Raw genomic sequence first — 8,628 nt, 5'->3', positions numbered from 1 at the left:
ATTTTCCATGTCTATTTTTTGTGTTTATTTAAAATAAGGCAAATCTGATATTATTTTAATCTCCAAGATGTTATTTAACAGTTGAGATAGTTATTTAATGTTTCGCTAACTAGCAGAAGACACTAGCCGGGTTTAAATCCCAGTTGTGCAGGTGGGGGCATGTTGTCACACTGCGTTACAATGTGCCCCTATTAGAAATATGCTATTATATTCTATACTTTTATTAATTTTATTGAGAAAACGTGAGAAAAAGGTGAATAAAGACTGAGAGTCAATGCTCAGAAATTACTAATTATTTATTTGTTTTGAATATCTGTGTTTTCATGTGTTCGTAGTCAAAACTCAAAAATGAGTTTATATTTTAATTATTAAAAATTGCCATTATTTTATATGAAAAAGTTTTTTTAATTGTATTTTATTTAGAAAATATTTTAGTTTGTTTTGTATTTTTTTTTTTATTAGATCAGATAACATTTTAAGCTGTCATATGGTCATGTTACAGTGTACCCCACACATGTTAACTATGGGGCATGTTGTCACATTTCACTTCCATTCTTTCGGGGTATATTAAGAAAAAAGTATATACTGTAATAATAAAACAAAAACACATAATTGTACTAGACATGTGGGAAATTAATGTGGGAAAAAATAAATACTCTGAACCATAAGTAGATTTACACAAACTGAGAAAGTCAAAAAGCGTTACTTTGTGCCCGCTCTCCCCTATATAATTACTATATAAGAGGCATGTCAGTTCGATAAATGGACAACAAAATAAAAACAACAATTAAATTCTTACCACTGAATTAGCAGGATGTAGCCTACTTCTCTCTTTTGGTCTGTAAACAAAAACTTCTCGGTTAACAGAATGCTTTCTCGCCCAATTAGGCCTACGTGTCAAACCTCTCTGAAATCACACCATTTCATACTTATAACTTATTATTCAATAAACCAAACTCCAGTGTTACTCGTCCCTAAACAGAACCACAGTGTATTGTAAATATTCTCTGGAAAGTGACCATCAATTATCATACAAAACTTCTAATTTTCAATTTCACGGTCACTAAGAGGAACAAAAATGTTCGATGTGACCTGGGCCACTTTTACTAAAACGGCTATAACTTGTGAACGGAAAGAGATATTTTCGCTACACCCGGCCGGAACACATGTTCATGAGCTCAATCTGAGGTCACATGAAAAAAAAAATGAAATCGCAACGATTGGCGACGTTATAACAGAAAAAAAAAATCATTAAAATGGCTACAACTATCATTTTCATTACTTTGCTTAGAACTGGTAGCAAACTTATTGGATTATGAATATTAAGCCAGTGCTGCATTTTTCTGTAGATGAATAACCTTTGCATCTTTTCCAAGCTATAGGAAAATCCTTTTTAAATAGCCTACTGATATTAACGATGTGAAAAAAAACAAAACATTTCTTCTCTTAATTTATCAACTTTATTTATTTATTTCATATGGTTTAAAAAGTTAAAAACGAGTCACCTGTATCTGTAAAAGAAGGAATTTGACTTGATTTCCTATCCATTATTTCATTGAGTGTACTCCACATTTTTTACAATCATATTCACATTCATTAATTTAATTTTGTCAAACATTATTTTCTTTATCCTATTAATTTGAGTTTCTTGATTTCTTAATTTGCAATAGACGTCCCAATCCTCCAGGTTCCCAGTTCTGTTTGCTGGACCCTTTGCCACATCTCACTCAAACATGTTTTTCAAATCCAAGGTGCCCTAATATTATATAACTGCTGATTATCATTAATTACAAATACATGGTCAGTTGAATTGTGACTGTCATGATTGCATCAACCTGCTGTCCCCCCTGAGTTTTAATAGTATTATGGTACAAAAATAAAAAAAATTACATTTGTATCTAACGAATTTTGAGTACTTGTGAGTTTCTTTGGTTATTGAGCCCACATAAGATCATTGGTCTAGTAGAGAACCTGTAAATCACCCTTATTAGTCTTATTAGTTGTGGCTAGCTGACATAAGTTGTGGCTGGCGCGACATCAACGTTAGGGGCAGCTGCCGCTCAACCAGTCACTATTGGGGCGGACTGGCTGGCTGTCTTGCGGGGTGGGTTGGTTGACTGTTAAGAGGGGCTGGATTGGTCATTGAAAAATGACCCATGATGTTGATGCAGACCTCTGTCTCTGAAGCCTTTAACTGCTGAGATTCCTGCACTGAATGAGGATCATTACATCTGACCTTCATCTGTGACCTAGAGATGCACCAGATAAAACTTCATTATAGTCTCAACTGTAGGTTAACACATTATCCATCCATTTCAGCTCTTAAATGTTGATGTGATTTATTTCAATCTTTCTTTCTCTTAGTATGAGATTCACTCCATTATACTTATCACTTTGCAGATGCTTTTATCCGAGTGACTAACACTGCATTTATACTGCATTCAAAAAGCACATTTGATTCATTCATGCAAATGTAATGGAGTGAATCTCAAACTGAGAGAAAGAAAGACTGGGAATTAAACCCATGATCATCATCTAGTGTTGAGCTACAGGATTCACTCACCTGTTGTCTGCATCATCATCAGTCTGACAGATGAACCACCCTTTTCTCTGAAGACATCTGACAACACACTGAATCTGATTATTACATATTATTATATCATTTTTAGATGGTTAAGATACTGCAATCTGATGATGGAGTTGAATATGATGACATGAACTCTTGAGATTTACTGACTGAACTGAGATCAGTCTGGACTCACCTGAAGATTTTTTTTACGCAAAATGAAACAAATCAAGAGCAGAATGATGAGGAGAAGAGCAGAAATCCACCAGAACTGATCTATACAAGCCATACACAAACAACAAAATAATACAATCAGCTGAACTTAATGAAATCCACGTTGCAACGTGATCTCACGAGAATACGTGTATTTTTACATAAAGTGTACGTTCTACCATACGTACATTTATTTACGTTTTATACACACATAAAGTATAATACTGACGTATTTACAGCACTAAAACGTATAAAATGTACGTATTGACAGCACAAAAACGTCATTTATTTACGTATAAACAACTTTACCGACGTACAAATTTGAAGGTAGGCTATTCCTATTTAACTTATGCATATTCAAATCGTGGCATGTATGTTTTGACTATTGCATTCAATTGTCTTATTATCAATTACATTTTCAGTCTCTTTTAGCCTCTTAGGGTGGAAACTTTTTGCATGGAGGAGGGTATTTCTGTCTGTTGGTTTTCTATATAAAGATGTATGTAAGGTACCTTGACTGTCTTTATATATAAAAAGATCTAGGAAGTTTATACTTTCTTTACTGTAACAAAGATCCAGCTTAATATTTGGACTCGTACTGTTCAGAAACCTGTGAAAAGCTTGTAGTTCATTTTCAGATCCTGACCAAACTAGACAGATATCATCAATATATCTTCCCCACCAAACAATGTGGCTTAAGAAATGGTTCCTATCATTACTGAACACAAAATCTTCTTCCCATATAGATAGAGGCCAGCATAAGAGGGGCTAACAAGCCCCCATAGCACAACCTTTGATCTGTTTGAACAATTTATCTTGGAATATGAATACATTATTGGTTAAAGACCATCGCGTCAAAACTAGTAGAAAATCATTAGGAGGCATTTCAGACTCCGGTCGAGCATTCATAAAAAATCTTAGTGCTGACAAACCCTGTTCATGATCACTGGTTGTATATAGTGACTCAACATCCATAGTGGCTAGAATTATATCTCTATCAATATTTTTCAGTTCCTCAATCTTATTCAAAACATCTGTAGTATCCTGTAGATATGCAGGTAATGAGGACAAAAGAGGTTTGATAAAATAATCCACATATTTTGATATTGGCTCAATAAGACTCTCATTGCCTGATATAACAGGTCTTGAGGGTTCTCCACAGATTTATGTATCTTAGGAAGCATATAAAATGAAGCCATACGTGGATTTTCATTATATAGAAACTCACTTTCATTGTTTGTAATCCAACCCTTTTCCTTAGCCTCCCTGAGTATCTATTTTAAATCTTCTTTAAGAGACTCTAGAGGCTGATAAAATTCAATATTAAAGAGCTGACGATGAGCTTCTTTTATATACATATCTTTGCTCCAAACCACAATAGCGCCACCCTTATCTGCTTTTTTAATAACAATAGCATCATCCTTTAAAGTGCCTTGGAGTTTTCTAAGGTTTAAAATCTACTCTACCCTTTCCAAAGAGCACCTCTACTAGGATAAGTGAATCCGGGAAGCGCTCCTGTTCTACATGTTTTAAGTAAATAAATATACTTTAATCTGAACAGGTGAATGACAACAACTTGACATTTTAAACACAAATCTAAATTATTCTAGTGTGATGGTCTAAATAATTTACAATACCTCAAGAAGCATGTCCCTGATCTTTCTGATTCTTTCTCCTTTAGCTCCTCCCTTTAATAAGGCCAGGTCCATCAGTTTTGGAGTAGACTTGTCAAGTTTGGCCATAAAGGTTTGGCCTTCAAGACTTACAGTGGTTATTCTCTTGAATTCTTCATTTATCTGTATAAAACAGGAATGGTAGAACATTTCATATGTAACATCAAATTACATGTAATATGTTCTTAATATGATTTTCTGTACTGAAACTGTAACAATAGCTGTCTGAAGATGGGGAAAACAATCAAAACTCTAGTCAAAAGAACTCTACTCTACTCTAGGAAATACCTTTAATTTCCACATCACTGTGTTGATCTGTGTTGGCTGAACTTACAAACATTTTTATTATGTCTTCCTGGAAGTCCATCAAGTGAGGAGTATGTTACAGGCTTCTGTGGGAAGCAAATGTACCATAAATATTAGTGCTGAAATTGCAGTTCTGAAATGCATAACAACAGTGACCAAAATCCAGAATATCTCTTTCTGCAGGTTGTACTAACCCAAAAACACACTGTATATATAAAAAAAACTGCCTAGAGATCAAAAGTCTGTTGATGTTGATCAAACAGCAAACTGCCTACAATAAAACTTGAATCATATCTGTGTGAATGACGACAGATTTTTTCAAATGTGTCTGTGCATTACATTTTTTTCCTATTTACAGCACAAATGAAATTCCCTCTCTGGCTGAGCACATTTTTCAATGAAACCGTTTTTACGTTCTTATCCACTGCTATCCTGGTCAAATTACACTGCTAATATCAACTGTATTACCAGGTGTAGCTAAACCTCTATAGTTAAATGGAGATAATTTATTTGTAAATTAAATAAAACTCAGATTACTCACCTTGAAATGTCCTTTGTGTCATACTGGTCAGCCTAAAACATGTCTGAAAAGTTGGTGTGGAAAAATTAAGTTATCAAGCCAATTTCATTGGGTTGCTACAACGTAAATATTGTTTTAAACTAATCAACACATATATTTATGTTTAAATTACATACATTATTAAGTTGATGTAATTGTCAACATTATTCTGTCATGACAACTCATTAAAATAATGCTGGCAACTTAAAAGGTTTAATCAAATTAACAATTTAGAATTTTTAATTTATAACAATGTATTAAATTATGTAGTGGTAACAGATCCCTTGAATTATTTTTAAATTGTTTCGTTGTTGTAAAACTCAAGTTTGTTCGCTAAAACTGATTGCAGAGACCGATTGGAAAGTCCCTTAACAGGGAAGGTCCCCCTTAGGTCCGCTTTATGTTCAATGACGTCAGCATTTGTCGTTCCGATCGTTCTTTAATATAACTTTTGCAACATTTACTCGTCTAAATGACCGTCTCACTCAACATATTGTGTATTTATTTTTATAAGCCTACAACATTTTTTGCATAGGCTAATGCATTTGTATAGCTTATTGTTGGGTTCTTGTTGTGTTTTTATCTTTTATAATTTTAATAGGCTTCAGCACTTCGGTACTACAAGGGCGCCATAAAGGGGTGTGGAAGGTTAGGACGATTCTAAAGGCTCTTTCACACCGGATGCGTAACGAAAAAGCGAATAGTTCGTGTGCGAATAGTTCGCGTCAAAACCCATCACATGAGCCGCGTAAACACGGTCTCTATCTCTCTTTGACGATTAGCTTTCTATCCCAAATGTAGTTTACCCTGCTAGCCTACACAGCACAGGACTATACAACAACTAAAACTATCACACAACATACTCACAGTCGTGATAACCGAGTTGGTTGGCAATGTTACGCCACACATTGTCCTTGTAGTATGCGTTTGGCTGAAGCCTTTTCTGTCGCCGCAAAAGGAAAAAAAATCGACATCGAAACGAAAAAAATAAACATCGTTTTTTCGCCGCAGCTCATTCGCGTTCGGTGTGAAAGCACTCATTACACAAACAGCTGATCAAAAAATAAAACCATCGCGCGAATTATTCGTGCGTCAATTTCGCGTCCAGTGTGAAAGGGCCTTAAGGGCCCAGGCTGATTTAGGGCCCAGAAGAGCAGACCCCCTTTTTCTTTTCTTATTTATTTTCTCTTTTTTTATACATACATTAAATGTGCTAGCCAGGGCCCCTCATGCACTAGGTGTGTATTTTGTCCGTGTTGACCATAGATTTAATATTTAAAAAACAAGTAATGTATTTACTGTTTCAGTCACACCCCTCCCCCTCATGCTAGGATGAATGCTAGCGTCTCTTTTTTTTCTTTTTTTTTTATTATTTTTTTATTTATTGCAATATTAACAAACAAAACAAGTCGATACATACAAGAAATATAAACAATCTTTCAAGACAAAAGAGAAATTATGGTTCAGAATACATCAAAGAGGAAATATAAAATACTTTTAAATCTATTCAACAATATTCTTAAAAGAAAAAGAGAGAAGAGAAGGAAAAATAAATGAAAAGGAGAGGGCACAAACAAACAAACAAACAAACAAAAAACATTAAGGAAGAATATTAAACATGGCACAAATTCTGGATGTTTTCATTGCTTTCTTGTTAACAGAAGTTGAAATTGTATTTAAAGGTCCCGTTCTGCGTGATCCCATGTTTCAAACTTTAGTTAGAGTGTAATGTTGCTGTTAGAGCATAAATAATATCTGTAAAATTATAAAGCTCAAAGTTCAATGCCAAGCGAGATATTTTATTTAACAGAAGTTGACTACATAAAACGGCTCGATTGGACTACATCCCTCTACTTCCTTCATTAGTGACATCACCAGAACCATGTTTAGACTAACCTCCGCCCACAGGAATGCTCCCTCAACTCTACTGGCTACTTGCGCACTTCTTATAACTTAGGCTACTGTGTTTACTCAGCTCTTACGGTGATTTTCTGAAGTAAAACTGACGCTTCATCTTTTGTGTGATGTACAATAAACTTTATTAAACTCATCAGTACATGTTTGATCATCATTCGGACCTGGTCCGAAACAGCAGACTTGTAGGCTGTTAATATAATGGATACATAGCCTACAAGCAGATGACAATACGTTATAATAACCGTAATTAAACTACTAAACCACACCTGTTTCATCTCTATACAGCACTCTGACTCTGTAGGCATTATTGTCCGACTCGAAATGAATGCCGTTACTGAGAGTTTCTGATATTATCATCATTCCATGAGATGAATTTGTCCTGAGAGACTGAGCGCGAGCTCATGAAGCTCCGCCCCCTGTGTCGTCCAGCAGCAGCTTATTTGCATTTAAAGGGCACACACTGAAACAGCTCGTTTTTCTGAGCCCCAAAAAATGACAATTTAAACATGCTGTAAAAAATGATCTGTTGGGTATTTTGAGCTCAAACTTCACATACACACTCTGGGGACATCAGAGACTTATTTTACATCTTGTGAAAAGGGGCATAATACGGGACCTTTAAATACATCTTCAATTCTTCTTTGAAAAAGCTAAAGTGGGGTTTACTTTTCATATATTTACATTTATGGCTATGAAACTTTCCAATATATAAAAGAAGGTTTATACAACAACTTGCATTTATTAGACTCTTGTCTTTGACATAAAACCCCAAAAGAATGTGTCTATAGAAAAGTTACAAAAAACCTTTTGGACAATCAGAGCATCAATATTATTCCAGAAAGACAGAGCAAAAGGAGATTCCCAAAACAAGTGATCAACAGTTTCAGAAGAGGCTTCACAAAAAGAGCAGGAAGTATATTGATCACTTCTAAATTTCTTTAAAAAGCATTTAACTCTATAAAATATTTGAATAATTTTATAGGATATTTCTGTAACTTTATTTGTTAGAAAGAATTTCTGAGGAAGTGACCAAACATATGACCATTTAATATCATCAAAAAGGTTATTCCAATAAGAAATGGAGGAAGGAATTGAAGTAACAGGGTCCAAAAATAATGACCTGATTTTATAGTTTGATTTATGCATTGAAAAACAAATAGAACCAACCACAGTGGATTCAGGGCTAGGGGGATAAACAGAAGTCACTGTATTGTTTCTAAACAGCATTCAGATTTCCAAAGAGATGGCCTTGAAAACTATATTAAATTCTTTTCTAGATACTGGGAATTGGTATCCTGAAACAAAATCGGAATAATTAAATAAATTACCTTCACTATATCAAATAGCTGGTTTACTAACATCACTCCATTATTGAACCAGTTTTCAAGAAATAA

This window comes from Rutilus rutilus (assembly GCF_951802725.1).
Source record: "Rutilus rutilus genome assembly, chromosome: 1".
NCBI lineage: Eukaryota > Metazoa > Chordata > Actinopteri > Cypriniformes > Leuciscidae > Rutilus > Rutilus rutilus.
Note: the sequence above shows the minus strand (reverse complement) of the source record.